Here is a 19,919-nt window from a genome sequence, read left to right on the forward strand (position 1 = left end):
GGCTAAGGTTGAGTGAGCGACCTTCAGACCATAAGCCTCTGAAGAAACAAAGTTTACCTCCCTGGCAGGAGTGCCACTTCTGCTCCTTTTTCCATAACTGGCCTCCAATGCTTGATCAGTTAGCCAATGATAGGTAAGATTCCCCAAGGGGGGAACCATCTAAAACAGGCATGATCATGTGTGAGGTCCCCAAGAAAGGACTTGGGGGGCTACAGCAGAAGGGGGTGATGAACCCTCGCCCCTTGCCTTTGACAAAGCCTGAGCCCTCATTCTGTCTACGAGAAGTCTCCTAATCTCTTGGCTGCCTTGCCTCTTCTGCCTGACTTAATCCTGAAATAATGACAGAGGGCAGTGTAAACCCTGTGATAGAAAGGGCGGGCTCCCCAGGTGATCTGGCCTGAGAAAGAATACATAAAATCCTGTGAAACCTGCTTTGCTGTTTAAATGATAAGGGTCCAAGCAGGAAATGAGTTTGCTTCCCAAAGTTTTGTAGCTCTTTATCTAACAGGCCCTGACTCAGAATAGGCCCTCAGAGTTCGTTGTACGTTATCTATTGTTTGATCCTTACTGCCTGACAATGATTTAATGAACTTTACCTGTATTCCTGTGAAAATGAAAAGCCAATAAAAACCCTATGAAGGGAAGGATCAGAGTACTCTCCTTTGAGAGAGTGGCCAGGTTGCTCCGAGGCACCCTCCCCTTGAGAGGCTAGCCGGGCCATCCCTTTTCCTCCACACAGGACTCAGTAGTCCATGCGAATGTCTCATGTCTCATCCATGACGCCACAGACACTGCGGGCCAGTGTCTGCATCAGTACGGCATAGAGAATATAGTCCATAAAGTTCTAATCATTATGTATGGTGTTAGATGGGTACGAGATTTATTGAGATGGTCACTTAAAAAGTTATATAATGTGTAAGCACTGGGAAATACACCTGAAGTTAATATAATATTGTATGTCAACTGTAATTGAAAATAAAAAATGATTAAGATACCAAAAAAAGGTAGACAAATGTTTATGTGCAGCTAACTGTGATTCACTAGAGAGGAAGAAGCAGATTATTAGGATAGAGCAGAAATAAAATCCTCACGAAATTAAATTTGTAAACCTCTCTGTCTCTCCCCCCTCTATATATATAGAAAAATTCTATATATAAATTATATATAATATATAAACACCAGATTATATATAATATATACTATATATAATATATAATTATACATATAAATTGTATATATAGGACATTTATCTTCAGTCATCATTTGAGACACCGATTTTCTTCTTTCCAATTTTGTGATCATCAATGATCAGATTAAATTGCTAAGACACAAATGTTTTGGCCCACATGGTCCCATCAAGTCCACCGGTAATTGAGGCATCAAATTTTTTTGGCATTGCTGGGAGCCTTAAATCCTAGCATCCCACCTCTGATTCCTAAGATATTCTATCTCCACTCTGTGTGGATATTTTTAATCTGGTGTGAATTGCTCTTCCTTTATAGTATTTTAACAGTTAAATTTTTCTGTTTCTCAATATCTGTATTCCTAGGTTTTGAACACAAATTAAACCATAATCCAATCTCCTCAATGGCTTAGATGTTTGTAAAGGAAAGCCAGAAATACAAGAGCCTACAGGTACCTCTGCCCTCTGCCAAGACAGAAATCTTCCCCAAAGCACACATTTAAGAGGGCACAAACAAAGCACTTGCCTAAATTTGGATAAAATAAACAGAAAAAATATTTGGGGGAAAACAAAACAGAGCAAAACAACTTTCTCACACCTTACAATGTGTTCTAATAAAGATATGTAGATATGGATATAGATGATATATACATGTGTTTATATGAGGCCTGTCCAGAAAGTATCTTGCCATGCTATATAGAGACATTTATTGAAAAAGATACAAGAAACATTGCACATAGAAAAATGATGCCTGAGTTCCCTTCAAAGTAACTGTCTTGGAACCTCACACAGTTCTCCCAATCTCCATCAGCTGTCTTGTCATATTTTCCTTAATCTCACAGATGGTTTGAAATCTCTTCCCTATCAAAGGTGATTTTTGTTTTGAAAAAAGCCAGAAGTTGCAGGGTGTCAAATCTGGACTGTAGGGGGCTTGAGTAATCTGGGTGATTTGATGTTTCACCAAAAGCATGAGATGTGATGCATGAGTGGGCATGATGTCCTGATGAAGCTGCCAGCCATCGGTTGAGCATACCTATGGCCTTCTGAATCATCCGAATAGTTTCTGTGGAGGAATGGTCAAGCTTAATGCAATTTTTTAAAAAGATTTTATTTATTTATTTTTAAATAAATAAATAATTTATTTAAATTATAAATTTTATACATTATAAATTTATAATTTATAATATAAATTTATATTTATATTTAAATATAAATATATTTAGGGGAAGGGAGTGAGAAAGGGAGAAAAACATCAGTGTGTGGTTGCCTCTTGAGTGCCCTCTACTGGGGACCTGGCCTACAACTCAGGCATGTGCCCTACTGGGAATCAAATCAGTGATCCTCTGGCTCACAGGCCAGCACTCAATTCACTGAGCAACACCATCTAGGGCACTTAACACAATTTGATGCAGATTCATTGCTCTACTTCCTCAGTCATTTTGAATGCAATGACCACACGGTATACATGCTCATTCAATGGCATCTGCCATTCCCACTGACTAGTACAGTGAAGTCATCATTGTTCATGCATGCGCATCCCAGTCCAGGTTACATCAGTGTCACTCAAACCATTCTGATTATATTAACAATGGTTGGACTTTTTCTGGACATGCCTTGTATAGTTTTATAAATTCATATAAAATCATAAATATATACATATATTATATTTTTTCAGAAAATGATAGATTAATCTCCAGGGTCACAAGCCAGATCAGCTTCAAAGTCTGCCATTTTAGCTATTCCACCTAATTGCTTTCTGCCTTTTACAGGTGCTGTTCCTTCACTGATGAACCTATGATTCTTTATGACTCCAAGTCATTTTTATGATAGCTTCTTTGCTAACATGTGAGAAAAATGCAGAACTAAGGAAAGTGTAGTTTGAATGTTTCAAAAAGTTATTTTTATTGAGGTATATAATATTAAAAAAAGTCCTAAAAATTGGTATTTCCACTTTTGGCAAAATAAAAACAAAACAAAAATGTTCTATCATTCATTCATTTGATTTTTAAATGCTTAGACACTGTACAGGTAGGTCCTGTGCTAGAATATAGTAATTTCTGACCTAAACTGTTATTATAGAGCCTGGTTACTGGGTGCTTACTTTATTCACAGAGCCCCTAGTGATGCAAAGCTCCAGTTTGTGGAGCTCAGATTTGCTAACTTACTCTCAGACATTTAAAGCTGACTTTATTAGAAATGGCTCATTTAATTAAATTGCAATAAAACATTTAATTAAATACCATTAATCCCTACTTGCACTATGAGGTGATTTTATTACAAAAAAGAAAATTTTTCTGAATACGAAAATCACTGTGTGAGTATAATATAGTAAAACACTGACCTTTCCCCCCTGGAATCTACACCATTGTTTGGCTGGAAACGATGCCAGTGTTTGGTTTCAATTCTTGACCTTTAGTTTCTCCTAAAATATAAACTAAAAGCCTGGCACTTTAATTTTGCCTACATAGTTTAAGTTCACAGTAGTGTAGAATAGTTCAGATTTTTGCAGTAAAACACCTAGCACAGGAAAAGAAAGTATCATTTACAAGTATGTCAAAAAATGCCTGATTTCATACCCTGAATGCAGCTCTATGATTGGTTTACATAGACACACACACACACAGAGAAATAGTTGCACACATCAGATTAGGGATTTTTTTTTATCAGAAGAAAACAATTAGATGAAGAAATGAAAAGATATATTCATATAAATACATTTTCATGTTACATTTTGTTATCATTGTAAAAATAGTTTTCATTAGCAAATAATTTAGTTGGAAAGTTTCCACCAAATTACCTTTTAAATGCAGAATATAATGTACAATACATTTATTATCTAAGTGGAAATAGCTATAGCTTGACTGCCTCATAATTGTGATTCAAGACCAAACATCAAGCAATATTCTGTCACAAAAACATTCTGCCCCCCCCCCAATGAATGATGTGGCTCTCTGAGAGTCAAAGACAAAGGGGTCTTATGATAAGGCTTGATCAACTACATGGTATTTCACTTTTTTTATAGTAAGGTAAAGGTACCTGCATAATTTACATCACAATGCCTTATACTCACTGGTCCCTTGGACATTATACCAAGTGTTTTCTGGTATTCAACACACTCAAAAATAAACTTTTAAAGAAAAGAGGTAGAAGCAATATTATTTTGGACAGTAAATTTTCTTAATATTAAAAATGGAGACAACTTTACCTGAACAATAAAAAATAAAAACATTCAATGTAAAAAAGAATAAGTTAACCAAAAAATAGACTATTTGCTCTTTTTTATTTATTTTTTTAAAAGATTTTATTTATTTATTTTTAGAGAGGGAAGGGAGGGAGAAAGAGAGAGAGAGAAACATCAGTATGCGGTTGCTGGGGGCTGTGGCCTGCAACCCAGGTATGTGGCCTAACTGGGAATCGAACCTGTGACACTTTGGTTCGCAGCCTGCACTCAATCCACTGAGCTACTCCAGCCAGGTGCCCTTTTTTATTAATGCAATCACAGTTGCAGTGATTGAATCTCCTAGCATCATCTTCCTATCATAGTGTTATTTGAATCACAAATACAGGAGAATATAAGCTTCACAAAGAAGATGTAGCTTTCTCATTAGTACAAGGATTTGCCTGGGTTATCAGCTCTCCAAGCTCTTAGACACTGGCTTATTTTAAGTTAGGAAATGAGAAGGGAATAAAGATGTAAGGAATTGGGGATCAATTAAGAAAACTTTGACTAATTCCATTCAATTTTATGAGAGTAAAGAGGGAAAAAAGGGTGATGAAGAAATTATATTCATTGATCACCTTCTAAATTCTACATTCTTAACATATATTACATATTTTAATTAAAAAACTACCCTATAAACTAATGTTTTGCATATAACATTTTAACATAAATGTAGCTGAAACTGCTGGTGTCCTGATCCATCTCCTCCAGTCCTTACTACCTCAGGGCAACTTGGAAACCTAACTCCTGCCTCTAGCATTTCTTCATCTAAGGCTTTCTCTTGATGCTGGATCTCCTTTGCCTTGTGTTGAGGATACCAATCATTATCTCTCCAATGTTTTTTTGGCTTTGGTAAGTAAAATTCATAAAGGCAATCACAAAACAAATCCTGTGAGGAACAAATTCTTCTTCAGGAATGAAAGCACAGATGCAACTTTATTAATATCATCTCGCCCTGCCCTCCCCTAACCCTCCCCCATCTCCAATCTTCAACCAATAACTGAAGAAGGTTGGTGGATAAATTCCCCTGTTCCCTCATTCTCTGGGTGAGAAAAATCTCAGACAAACATTTTATGTTTTACTCCTGCAGGTTTCTAGCAGGATTAAGCCCCAGGTGCCCACAGTGGTAGCTGATTTAACACTTTTATGCTACCTTTTCTACCTTGTCTCATTTTCTACTCTCCTATCATTTTCCTTTGTTTCCCAAGTAAACCATTTTTACTTGAGTCTTTACTTCTGAAGTTACCTAAACAAAAACACTAATTTATTTCTCTTAGTAATTTATTTTCCTACACACAGTTTTTGCACTAATACTACACAAAGGCAAATTTAAGCATAATTACTCCACCTTCCTCCATAACAATAAAAGGAAGGAAAAAAGAATAGGTAAAGACTAAAAACAAGAATATTTTCCGTTTCTTTGTTAGCCCAAGGAAATCAGGACAGCTGTCAAGTACAAGCAGGTGATAGGTTAGAACAAAATACCCTATTAAGCTTCTTCATTTGGTATTACTTGCGGTATTTTAATTGCTTATTGATTTTCTTAATTGACTTGTGGATGGCTAGCTACAAACCTAGTGTTTTTAATTTTTTTTGTTTTAAAAAGTTTTATTTATTTATTTCTAGAGAGAGGGGAAGAAAGGGAGAAAAAGAGGAAGGAAACTCAACATGCGGTTGCCTCTGCATGCCCCCAGCTGAGGGCCTGGCCTGAAACCCAGGCATGTGCCCTGACTGGGAATCAAACCAGAGACACTTCAGTTCACAGGTGGGCATTCGATTCACTGAGCCACACCACCGAGGGTGGAATCTAGACTTTCAATTACAGGGATAAGATAATTAACCTAGGATATGAGTCTGTTCTTTCTTCCATCTCAGTGTAAAACCTCTATACCTATTATTTTCTGTGCTCTAGGCTCCAGGTCTCAACACAGACTCATTGTTATATGTAAGTTTCTCAGGAAAACTGAATCCACATACTATTATTAATTTTTTTCTAATTTTTGTTATCATTCTATATTTGTTAATTATGGCTTAGAAATTGCTAAACTGCTTCTGCTTTTTATGTGTTTAGGCACACACACATTTTACACAAATATACACAAAAGTACATTAGCTTTTATAAACAGCCTAAGCTAATGATGATCCTTGTCATACATGAAAGACAATGGTGTTGCATTGCTACCTGTAGAGGCATCTCACAAGGTCAAGCCAGACTGGAATTTATACCACACTCATTCAGAAACAGAAAGCATCAGGAATAAGCCTAAGCTCAAATCTGAGGCAAAATTAGTCCCAGATCGTATCAAAAACTTTCTCTGTATCTATTGTATCATTATGTGTTTTTTATCCTTCATTTTGTTTATGTGGTGATTCACATTTATTGATTTGTGAATGTTGTGTCAACCTTGCATTCCCAGAATAAATCCCACTTGATTATTATGTACGTATGATCACTTTGATGCATTACTATATTCAGTTTGCTAATTTTTTGTTGAGAATTTTAGCATGGATGTTCACAGGGATATTGGCCTATAACTCTTTATTTTTAGTGTCTTTATCTACAGTGTTTTTGCAATTTGCATAATGCAGGTCCTGTAAAATGAATTTGGAAGACTTCCTCCTCCTGAATTTTATGAGTTTGAGAAGGAAAGATGCTAGTTCTTCTTGGAATGTTTGGTAAAATTCAACTGGGAAGCCATCTGGTCCAAGGATTTTGTTTGTTGGGAGTTTTTTGATTACTGCTTCAGTAATTGAAGAATATACAAATAAATAGATGCACATACTGTGTTCATAGATAGGAAGAATTAATATCATTAAAATGTTCATACTACCCAAAGCAACATATAGATTCAATGCAATTCCTACCAAGATTCCATTGAAATATTTCACAGAACAAGAATTAATATTTCAAAAATTTATATGAAACCATGAAGGCCCTACATAGCAACAGCAATCCTGAGGAAGAAAAATGAAGTTGGAGGAATCATGCTATCCAATATGAAACTATACTAGAAGGCCATGGTAATCAAAACAGCTTGGTGCTGGCATTAAAGCAAACACATAGATCAATGCAACAGAATAGAGATCCCAGAAATATACCCATAACTTTATACTCAATTAATATTTGACAAAGGAAGCAAGCACATAATATGAGATAAAGATAATCTATTCCATAAATGTTGTTTGGAAAATTGGACAGATAGGTGCAGAAAAATGAAACTAGACCACATTCTTATACTACACACAAGAATAAATTCAAAATGGATCGAAGACTTAAATGTTAGTCCCCAAACCATAATCTTAAACATGGCAGCAAAATCTCAAACATGGCTTATAGCAATGTTTTTTTCTGATATATCCCCCTGGGCAAGGGAAACAAAATAAAACATAAACAAAAAGGACTTCATCAAACTAAAAGGTTTTTGCACAGGAAAGGAAATTGTCGACAAAAGAAAAAGACAACCCACAGAATGGCAGGACATATTCGCTGATACATCTGGTAAAGGGTTAATATCCAAAATTCATAAAGAACTTACAAAACTCAAGACCAAAAAACAAACAACCCCTTTAAAAAATGGGCAAAGGACCTGCATAGACACTTCTCCAAAGAAGACATACAGATGGCCAATAGTCATATGAAAAGATGCTCAATGTACTAGTCATCAGAGAAATGCAAATTAAAACCACAATGAGATACCATTTCACACCTGTCAGAAGACTATCATAAATAAATAAAAAAAAACAACAAGTGCTGGTGGGGATGTGGAGAAAGGGGTGCCTTTTGCACTGTTGGTGGGAATGCACTGTAGGTGCAGCCATTGTGGAAAGCAGTATGGAGATACCTTAGAAAATTAAACATGGATCTGCCTTTTGACCCAGTGATCACACTTCTGGGAATATATCCAAAGGAACACAAAACACTAATTTGAAAGAACATAAGCACCCTTATGTTTATCGCAGAGTTATTTACAATTGCAAAGAAGTGGCCCGTGTCCATCAGTAGATAAGTGGATAAAACATCTATGTGACATTTACACAATGAAATTCTATTTGGCTGCAAAAAAAAAGAAAACTTTACCCTTTGTGACAGTAAGGGCTGACCTGGAGAACATTATGCTAAGTGAAATAACCCAGTCAGAGAAAGACAAAAACATGTTATTTCACTCATATGTGGAATCTAATGAATAAACTGATTTAAGAAGCAAAACAGACACAGACTCATAGATGGAGAGCAGATGACAGCTAATGGGTGGGGGTGGGGTGGTTAGGAGGTAGAGGAATTGAGCAAAAAGGAAAAAGGACTTATGGACATGAACAACAATTTGGTGATTGCTGGAGGTAGGGAGATATAGGGAGGCTAATTGGTAATGGAAAAACTACAATAAAGATTAAATTTTACAAAATAAGTCTCAATGTTTGTTCTGCTTGATATTAGCTGTGTATCTTGGGAAGGTTCTAACATATTTGTAATTCAGGGGTTTTTTTGTTCATTAGTAAAACAAAGGAATTAATTGGGTGCCACAAGAATTAAAAACTAAACAAAATATTTTAGCATAATGACCAGGAATAGCATTGTCCAATGAGGACCAGTTGTCTGTACTACTACTGGTACTGCTAATAAAATTAAATCAATAAGCATTTCCCAGTTAACAATTATAGCATATGTGATGACCAAATTCACTTTATTGGCCATTAGAATCCCACCATGGCAAGTTAGTTTTCCAAAATCTTCAGTGACTGCCACATATATAATGAACTGCAGGAAGAAAAGAAAAAAAAAAACAAAACACCCCTCATATTTAAGCAGTTTAGGTTCCCTGGCTTCATCTATATGAAAATGTTGTATGGTAATTAATCCAGCCAAGCTTTCAATTAACTTCCATGGAGATCTCAAATAAAATATTTCTCCACAAGATTAAATAGCCTTGCATATGTTTGAAAATTTAAGTATGGGCGGTGAGTGTTCAAAACAATGGAGTCTTTGTCATTATTTTGATAACAGATACAATGAGACTTCCCACAAAAGCCTCCCTCCCCTACTCCTTCATAAAGGATGAACTCTGAAAACATTTATTTTTAAAACATTAATTTGATGCTTTCTAGACACAGTGAGCACAGAAAATGAAAATCCTTTTAATTGTTTCTACCCTCAATGCCCAAACATAATAAAAACGTAGTAGCAGAGGGAATCAAGCACCAGAAAAATGATTACTTGAAGACAACATCAACTTTTATTTGCTTATTCCCAAACTGTCTGTATTGAGCAAAAAATTCAATAGCATAAAGCATTCAGTGGAACCTTTCATAAAAGACTCATGTGTACAGGAGATTGTTACCCTCATTAATAAGAGACACCAGACACATTTTTATATTATAGCTACCTTTCTGAGACTTACCTTGTTCTCAGTATAGGTGTGTTGGATAACATATAAGGATTTACTAACATATCCAGGAACTCAACTTGTGGTCCATTAGATTTACAGGAAACTGGTGGTGGTGGTGAAAGCTTAGACTTTTGTCAGCATTCTATAAAATTAAGCGCTTTCTAATATTTTGTTTTTCAATGATATGTAAATTTCTGCATCTCTTACTGTCTCTGCCCATATGAGAGAAAATTACATGTTAATTTGAGTATATTATGAACCAAGGATCACAGTGTATAACCATAAGTTACAAAAGTAATATATTGGTTAAATTCTCATTCTTTGGCTCATATTGACAAGAAGAATGTATAGTATTCAGCTTACTTGAATACAATTTTCACCATTAAAAAATGAAATAAAAAAATCACTTGACTTCACCTTCTCATCTGCATATTATCTTATTTAAATATATCCTTCAGTCCTGGCTGGTGTAGCTCAATGGATTGAGCGCGGGCTGGGAACCAAAGTGCGGGCTGGGAACCAAAGTGTCCCAGGTTCGATTCCCAGCCAGGGTACATTCCTGGGTTGCAGGCCATAACCCCTAGCAACCGCACATTGATGTTTCTCTCTCTCTCTATCTCCCTCCCTTCCCTCTCTAAAAAATAAATAAAATATTTTTAAAAAATAAATAAAAAATAAATATATCCTTCATAGTAAAATTTCTAGAAAAAGGAATTTATAATTATTATTTCAACTTCTCCATGATTTTATCTCTTAATTATCACCATTCTTGTTACACTCCCTAACTCTTTCACTAATACTCTGATGCATGGGTCACCAGCCAGCAGTGATCATGGAATGCGGCGGATGGCTTGTCAAAACTCAAGAAAAACATACACAGAGACAACCAGGTCCTGTGGGGGAATAGGAACAGCAGGCCACTCCTCACGTGGGGAGCACGCCACTTGGCCACCCTCCCTGGTGGGGAGAGCACCCCGTTCCCCCTCCGGAGAGGCTTTTTATTGGTTTCATTTGAATAAAAATTCAGGTAAAAGCTCATTACTCATTGCTAGGAAGTAAGGATCAAACAATAGATAACAAGGAAGTCTGAGGGCCTATTTTGAGTCAGGGTCAAAGAGCTGTAAAACTTTGAGGAACAACCTAACTTCCTTCTTGGACCCTTCTCATTCAACTGAGAGCATTCTAAACAAAGAAAGTTTCACAGGAATTTACATGTTCTTTGTTAGGTCTGATCACCCAGGGAATCTGCCCATTTCAGCACAGCGCTGCACCACCCTGTCATTGTTTCAGGCTTAGGTGGAGCAAGGGAAGTGAGGCAACCAAGAGATAAGGAGACTTTCTCCCAGACGAAGAGGACTCAGGCTATGTCAAAGCTGAGGAGCAAGGGTCCATCACCCCCTTTTGCTGTAGCCCCCAAAGCCCTTCTTCTGGGGGCCCCCCACATGATCGTGTCTGTCTTAGATCGTTCCCCCCTTGGGGAATCTTACCCGTCACTGGCTAACCGACCAAGCTTTGGGGTTCAGCAGCAGAAGCAGCATTCCTGCCAGGGAGATAAGCTTTTGTCTCCTTGCTGGCTTACGGTTCCAAGGGCGTTCCCTTAGCATAGGTGGGGGTTACAGCTTCTGATACCAGGCATGGCAGTTCCCAACAATACTCCTTGTAAGGAGATCACTAATCATTGCCAGCTGGTGAATCCTGTATAAAAATATTAGCTCATTTATTATTTAACCTCTGTGCAGCATTAACCCTATTACCCATTTTCTTGTTTCAGTGATCTACTTCCCTGCTACTTGAGATTTTCTTGGCATCCCTTCTAACCTTCATGTTATACCAAGTTCACTCTTGCTCTTGTCTTCTCTTGTCCTATCAAGTCAAGGGTGCTCAAGGATGATTTATTATACATCAAATCACCTGGAATGCTCATTAAAAAAAAAAAAAAAAAAAAAGCAGATTCCTGAACAATCACCAAAACAAATCTGAAGAATGTTTCTGAAACCTGTATCTTCAAAACAGTACTCAGATAATTCTGATGTACTGCTTTAATAGTTAGGGCCGCCTAGCATTGTTCACTTGCTTTGTTCAGTGCTCTTTCGCTGACTTGTGTTGGCTAACAGTACTTGTTCCTGGACAATCGGCATATTTGGAGGCCTCTCAATTCTACTGTATCCAAAATTTCACACTGAGATTTTTAAGAGTCTATAGAAAACTTACATGAGTATCTCACAACTAAAAATGTCCAAAAGTAATTACATTCCTTTTTTTTTACTCCTCAAATTTATGTATCCTCCCATTGGACTTATTTTTGTTGGCTGCAACATCATTCACCATTTGAGCAAAGTTACTTGAGAGGATAATATAGTTTTTTCATCCTTTTTCCCAAGCCCCATACTCCACCTGTCTTTACTCTCTTCATCAATTACCTAGTTATTAATAAATATCTATTCAGAGAAAGCAAGAAAAACAAAATAGAATTTTAAAATGACATATACTGTGTTAATTCTGGGTAAAAAATGATGAATTTCCTTTCCATTGAAAGACTTAGTATATAAAAATGCCTGTTCCACTTATTTAACCTTTAAAATACTCTATTTTTCTTCTCTAGTCAAGTCAACATTTTATTTTATAGAAAAATACAATTTTTAAACACTTAAGAGAAGACATATTTTTCCATATTTTTTATTTATGTGAAATAAAATTTTTGGAAGGCTTAACTGTGTCTCCCTCTTTGTAGGGGGGAGAACAGAAATAATCTTGGATTTTGTTTTAAAAAAGAGAAAGTTTTAAGGAATTGATTTTCATTTATGAAAATAATTACTTGTCACAAAACCTGATTTTCCTTATACAATGTATGGCAAAAAGGTTTACTGTTGTGAATATGAGAAATACAGTCTTTATTCTTGTGTTATTATTTATTAATTGTAGTATTAGTTTCCATGCATCTGTAAATCTACTTTTGCTTTACCCTTTATCACAAATATATCTTTCATAATTCGTGCAAATATAATTTTTCATTACAAGTATTTTGATATTGATAATTACAGCATTAAATTTAAAGAAAATATATGAAATATTTTGCCTATTGTTCAGAGCATCTATTATATGATTGGGTGAACAAAAACCTAGTTAATCTTTGTAATAAATGTTGAACAATCAAATAAAATAAATAATAAATCTTCATGTCTAAATATATGAATTGCATTAGAGTAAAAAATTCAGTATAGTTATAACCGACCATGTTACTTTTAATGTACTTAATAATAGTCCTATTGAAACTATAAAACTGCCTTCCATTTTCCTTCCTAAAGTACTACAAATTTCCTGATGTTGAGTTAAACAATAACTTGCAGTGAAGATTATTTATTCAGAAGGTTTTTTTTATTAAATGCCTTTATGGAAAACTTTTGTTTTGTTTTCATTTAGAAAGTATAGAATCATGGTCAAGAGCATTTGGTGTTTTCTACAGCCAGTTCTGTCTTTTAAACCTTGATTAAGTGTGTAATTTATGAAAACACTTTCCAGTGTTTGTCCAAATTACCTTATATATTATCCTAATGTCAGAAAAAATTGTAATGGGATTAGTTTAGTGTAAATGGACTAGCCACCACAGCATTGGCTGCACACATCTGAAATGGTGTGAGAGGCCAGTGTAAGACTGGACTGGTGCCATATTCTTGAGTCTCCATGCTTTGTCTATTCACCTCCCAGAAAGAAAGAACTAATTTATGTATAGATTTAAAAAAATTCAACAATATCATTAAATTTTATTAACCTTTACTATTTAATTTTATAAAATATTTCAGTTCAATTTAAGGATAAAGTAAATATAACTTAAATCTCTTCTATCAATGTCACTGAGACATTAAAGGGTTAGAGTGGCATGTTTGCTTTGATTTTAAAAAAAGAATTAGAGGAGATCCAACCAAGATGGAGGTGTAGATAAAAATGCTTCACTTCTTCACACAACTAAAAGAAGGATAACAACCAATTTAAAAACAAAAAACAACAAAAACTGCCATAAAATCAAACTGCACGGAAGCTCAGCAACCAAGGAGTTAAAGAAATATTTATTCAGATTGGTAGATGGAGCACAGATGTGCAGCTGGGGCAGACAGGGTGATGAGGAAGGGGCTGCCTGACCTGGTGGTCCTACCTTAGCATGCAGGTAAGCTGTGAGGAACAACTGGGGAGTGAGACAGACCATGCAACCCAAGGTTTCAGCACAGGAAACTGAAGGTTCAAAACCTCTGGCTGTAAAAATCTATGGGGGTTGTGGTGGCAGAAGAAACTTCTAGTGTCATAGAAGAGTCCATTTGAGAGGCTCATGGGGTCCTAGAATGTATACAAGCCAATCCACCTGGGAATCAATTACAGAAATGGCACAATCCACTTGTGGGAAGTGAGGGAAATGATGGAAAGTTTGGCAAGAGCCGAGCAAGTGGCATTGTGCCCTCTCTGATCCCTCACCCACATACAGCACCACAACACAGCAAAGTGGCTTGCCCCACCCTGGTGAATACCTAAGGCTCCACTCCTTAACTTACCAGGTGCACTGAAACAAATAAATATGGCCCAAATGAAAGAACAGATCAAAAATTCAGAAAAAGAACTAAGCAATGAGAAGACAGGCAACCTATCAGATGCAGAGTTCAGCACTGGTAATCAGAATGCTCACAGAATTGACTGAGTTTGGTTGCAAAATGAAGGAAGAAATGAAGGCTATACAAAGTGGAATAAAGGAAAAATACAGGGAACCAACAGTGACGGGAAGGAAAGTGAGACTCAAGTCAATGATTTGGAACAAAAGGAAGAAATAAACATCCAACTGGAACAGAATGAAAAAACAAGAATTCAAAAAAATGAAGAAAGGCTGAGGAACCTCTGGGACAACTTTAAACTTTCCAACACCCAAATCATAGGGGTGCCAGAAGAACAACAGCAAGAAATTAAAAATTTATTTGAATAAGTAATGAAGGAAAACTCCCCCAATCTGGGAAATTAGACTTCTTGGAAGTTCAGGAAGCTCATGGAGTCCTAAAGAAATTGAATCCAAGAAGAAACACACCAAGACACATCATAATTAAGTTACCCAAGATTAACAATAAGGACAAAACTTTAAAGTCATCAAGAGGAGGGAGTTACGTATAAAGGAGTTCCCATAAAAATATCAGCTGATTTCTTAAAAGAAAGCTTGCAGGCAAGAAGGGGCTGGAAAGAAGTATTTAAAGTCATGAGAGGCAAGAACCTACATCCAATATTATTCTATCCAGCAAAGCTATCATTTAGAATGGAAAGACAGATAAAATGCTTCTCAGATAAGGTCAAGTTAAAGGAGTTCATCATCACCAAGCCTTTATTATATGAAATATTAAAGGGACTTATCTAAGAAAAGAAGATCAAAACTATGAACAGTAAAATGACAACAGACTCACAACTATCAACAATTGAACTTAAAAAAGAAAAACAAAAACTAAACAAACAACCAAAACAGGAACAGAATCACAGAAATGGAGATCACATGGAAGGTTATCATTGGGGAGCGGAAGGGGAAAAATGGTGAGAAGGTTACAGGGATTAAGAAGCATAATATGTAGGCACAAAATAGACAGAAGGAGGTTAAGAATAGTATAGGAAATGGAGAAGCCAAAGACCTTATATGTACAACCCATAAACATGAACTAAGGGGGAGGAATGCAGGAGTGTGGGGGAGCAGTGCAGGGTGGTGAGAGATAAAGGGGAGAATAAAATAGGACACCTGTAATAGCATAATCAATAAAATATACTTTAAAAATAAATAAATGATTGTGAAGCTCAAAAAAAATTATAACCAGACTTTTATTATCTATGTTGTTAGGTCATTTCAACCAGTATTTTTTTCATCTGTTCTTTTTTCTGTTATCACAACTACTTTTCTTATCACATACTTGGCCCTCAATTCTGGCACTAATACTCTTGACCTAACATTCACAGCCCAAACCAGTATTTTCCCCGAATGAATTGATCTGTCAGTTTACTCCATGTTTGTTAGTTTGCACAACACTAGTTTCTGATAGTCTTTGTTCTTTATATCTCAAAGTGAGCTCTGTAGATAAGGTCTTCACATGAAATAACATTTTTGTGTGTATTTTATATATCTTTTTAAATTTAGAAACGTAACTGTATTCTTCTTCATGACCAGTGCTATAATGAAGTACCCCATCAGATTTACTTGCCAGCATTTGCATTTGTGTTCGTAACAGCAACATCAATACATGAAACTAAATGTCTGGCACCATGTATTAGTAGATGACTCAATAATTTGACTATAGAAAAAAGTGGTGTAATTGAACCACATCATGTCATGCAGCTAGCTAACTTGAATCCAAAAGAATGTGTTGATGCAGATCCCGGCTCATGGGGTCTGCCACATTGTGGATGAGATATGAAAAATTCACATGGACTACTGAGTCCTGTGGAGGGAAAGGGATGGGATGGCTTCTCTCTCAAGAGGAGAAAAAGCCTCAGCCCTTGCCTTGACAGGCCTTTATTTCTTTTCTGGGCACATTACATGATGGTCCTCATTTACTATGCACAGGTTTGCTTTAGCTGGTTACCTTTTACAGAAAAGAAAGGAGAGGATGCCGCTAATCACATCATAGAAGAAGGTTATCTGCAAATGCAATGGGAAAAGTGGTTGAACCAGTTACACTCCATACTGGGGAGGTTTAGCACAGACTTTAGGAAGTTACAGTAAGCACTTGCTGCCCTCAATTCAGGGTGAGGGAGTTTTAGCAAAAGCAAGTCTCAAAGCAGCCTAGGTACAATGCAGGCCTGATTCCCCACAGGAGAACCTATCCATGGGCCTGGATCCTGTGCATCTCTGAGTGGGAGCTGAGCCCATGCCACGCAGAACAGTCTCCTATAATGTGTAAAGTAGCAATATCTCAATTAAGATGCATAATGCCAAGATGAAGTAATCATGTAAAAAAATAAGAAAACCATAAATTGCACACATAACCTTTCTAATGTATTTGATATTGGCAACACATTTTCTGTAAAAGAACTTTGTCTAAACATTAATGTTGTTATTTTGAATTTTTTTCCACTTTTTAATGCTTCATTAGTTAAAAATACAAATTTAACATAGACTAGATAACATTAGTCATCAGGTCTAAAGTTCTGTGAGTTTCTTAATTTCCATCAGGAGTAATTGCATCTGATCACACTTATAAAATGTCACCATGTCTGGAATTTGCACATACTGTGTCAATGGCTTAGCACTACTGATAACACCTGTAAAATCCTCATGCTGTATGCTCAACAGAGACAGAACAGTGCACCTGTCAAAAGCCCTTTTTAATAAAAGACAGTGGATCCATTTGTAAAACATATAACCTTTTCCCAAAGGTAACATCATATGTGACGTCTGTTGCATAAATTGTGTGTAAGCTGACAGCAGGGTAGCCAGGCCTCAGCGCTGCTGGGCACCCACATTGGCTTCCCATTGCAGACTGTCCTTTAGCTTTAAATGCACGCATTCAGACTGTTCAAAACAGCAGTCAAGTGTAAATCACAGGAATTCCATCTGTACCATGACTTCCCCCAAACCATTAAATAACTTTAAAAATTGTCCTATAATAACAAGGTTTTAAAACATACTTCATGGAATCTTCTTCATGTATCATAGCAGCTCATTCCTGTGATAGAACAAGCTTTCAGTTTTCCTTTTTTTCCTTTACATTCAGTCATCACAGTGAAATAAGTGTATAGTTTTTCATCTGCTTCCTTTTTTTCTTCTTCAGAATTCTGAGGTTGCTGAGTGACCCACAGCATAGCTGTGTATCCTAGGTCAAAATCAACCTTAAATATTCCAATCTAGATCAGAGTGTGCTAGGCCCTGCCAGTATGTGGGCACCTCTTCATGTCTGTTATTCTTTGGCAGTGGACAGATACCCTGATAGATAGAAATCCAGTGACTTGTTGCTAGAGATTTCAAGACTAAGGCTTTTAGCAAATATGTTTGTTTACAACTCTGTACTTTGGTTTTCTCATTAAAAGTCTCTAGCCTGAAATACAGTTTGTCCCTTCCTACCCTATTTGCAAACTGGACTAAAAAAACTAACTTGATAGATAATCTATTGATTAGCAAATTCATGTAAGACATAATTTTTAAAAATCCATCAATTTGAGCATTGATATTAATTTTATTTTTAAATTATTTTAAAATTGGTTTTCTTGATTTCTTGGTTCTATTCTTAAGAACTAACAATATGGCATTTATAACTAGCTTAGTAGCTAGGAAAGTGCTTATATTCTTCAACATATTTTTAGATATCTGACTCAAGAAACACAAATTCTACTAATGAAATAGATATTTTTAAAGTGTTCCTTGATTAGATGCAGTAATTAAATAAGAATATACAACCAGGAGGTGAAACTTGTACTGGATAACCATCTCCTATATAGTAAGGCCAAGTATTATGCTTTAAAATATAAAGTTCCTCTCCAATTTTGCATCTGGGTCAGTACAACTTATATCACCCAAAGTTCTAAAGTTGAAGTCAGGGTAGACTCAGTTTCTAAAGAGACCACAGAAATTTTAGATAGATACCACAGTAAATAAAAGTCCTGTTTTGTTAACAAGACTCATCAAAGGGACAGGAAGTACAGGGTGGTATTTTGTTTACCCTCAAAATGCCTAAAAACTGATTGACCTCCAGAGAATGAGAGAACATATTCAACTGGTTGTTTGCCATCTCCAATTAATAATTTGCATATGGGATAATGAGAGAAGCATACGTGTGGAGTACATTTCTGACATTCCATAAAAGAAATGTCTAAAGGAGAGAGTCATCCAGACTTAGTAAACATATTTCTTGCTTTACTGTACCTCTTTTCTACATATTTTAAAATATATTTTATTGATTATGCTATTACAGTTGTCCCATTTTCCCTCTTCACTCCCCTCACACCCTGCTCACCCCCTCCCACCCACATTCCCCCCCTTTAGTTCATGTCCATGACATCATAAGTTCTTTAGCTTCTACATTTCCCACACTATTCCTGCCGTCATCCTGTCTTTTTTCTACCTATTGTCCATGCTATTATTCTCTATATCTTTCCCCCTCTCTCCTCCTCCCACTTCCCTGTTGCTAACCCTCCATGTGGATCTCCATTTCTGTGATTCCGCTCCTGTTCTATTTGTTTGCTTAGTTTGCTTTTGTTTTAGGTATGGTTGTTACTAACTGTGAGCTTGATGTGCTTTTTTACTGTTATATTGTTTATCTTCTTTTCCTTAGATAAGTCCCTTAACATTCATGTAATAAGGGCTTAAGATGATGACTCCTTTAACTTGGCCTTACTGAGAAGCACTTTATCCTCCCCTTCCATTCTAAATGAAAGCTTTGCTGGATAGAGCAATCTGATGTAGTCCTTGCCTGTCATGACTTGGAATACTTCTTGCCAGCCCCTTCTTGCCTGCCAGGTCTCTTTTGAGAATCAGATGGCATTCCTGATGGGAACTCATCATAAGCAACTGTCCCCTTATTCTCTGCTGCTTCTAGAATTCTCTCCTTCATTTTATCTTGGGTAATGTAACTATGATGTGCCTTGGCATGTTTCCTCCCTTGGGTCAACCTCTTTGGGACTCTCTGAGCTTCCTGGACTTCTGGAAGTCTATTTCCCTTGCCAGATTGGGAAGGTCTTTATTCTTTGTTTAAATAACTTTTCCACTTCTTGTTTTCCTCTTCACCTTCTGGTACCCCCTATAAGTCAGGTGTTGGAACATTTAAAGATATCCTGGAGGTCCCTAAGCCTCTCCTCATTTTTTTGAATTCGTGTTCTTCTCTCATTCTTTTCGTTTGGTTGTTCCTTTCCTCCTTCTGGTCCCTTCCATTGATTTGAAACCCAGTTTTCTTTCCATCACTATTGGTTCCCTGTGCATTTTCCTTCATTTCTCTTATTGTACTTCACATTTGTTCATCTAATTTATGACCAAAGTCAGCCAACTCTGTGAGCATCCTGATCACCAGTGCTTGAACTGTGCATCTGATAGGCTGGTTATTTCTCGGTCGCTTAAAAAGCTGGCTCTTGGGCTTTTAACTCTGTTTGAGCCATCTTTTTATTTAATTTTATTTTTTTTCCTTTGGTCTGGTGT

At 36.4% G+C, this 19,919-nt stretch overlaps 1 long non-coding RNA gene across 1 annotated transcript; it reads left to right on the plus strand.

The window, feature by feature from the left end:
* Positions 1-257: 257 nt before the first annotated feature.
* Positions 258-18,180, plus strand: LOC118500986. The gene is made up of 4 exons (XR_004903558.1): positions 258-438; positions 10,127-10,132; positions 11,149-11,153; positions 18,167-18,180. It is a non-coding gene; the product is annotated as an uncharacterized LOC118500986 (long non-coding RNA).
* The last annotated feature ends 1,739 nt before the right edge of the window (positions 18,181-19,919 follow it).

The sequence above is a fragment of the Phyllostomus discolor genome, chromosome 6, assembly GCF_004126475.2.
Source record: "Phyllostomus discolor isolate MPI-MPIP mPhyDis1 chromosome 6, mPhyDis1.pri.v3, whole genome shotgun sequence".
In the NCBI taxonomy this organism is placed as follows: Eukaryota; Metazoa; Chordata; class Mammalia; order Chiroptera; family Phyllostomidae; genus Phyllostomus; species Phyllostomus discolor.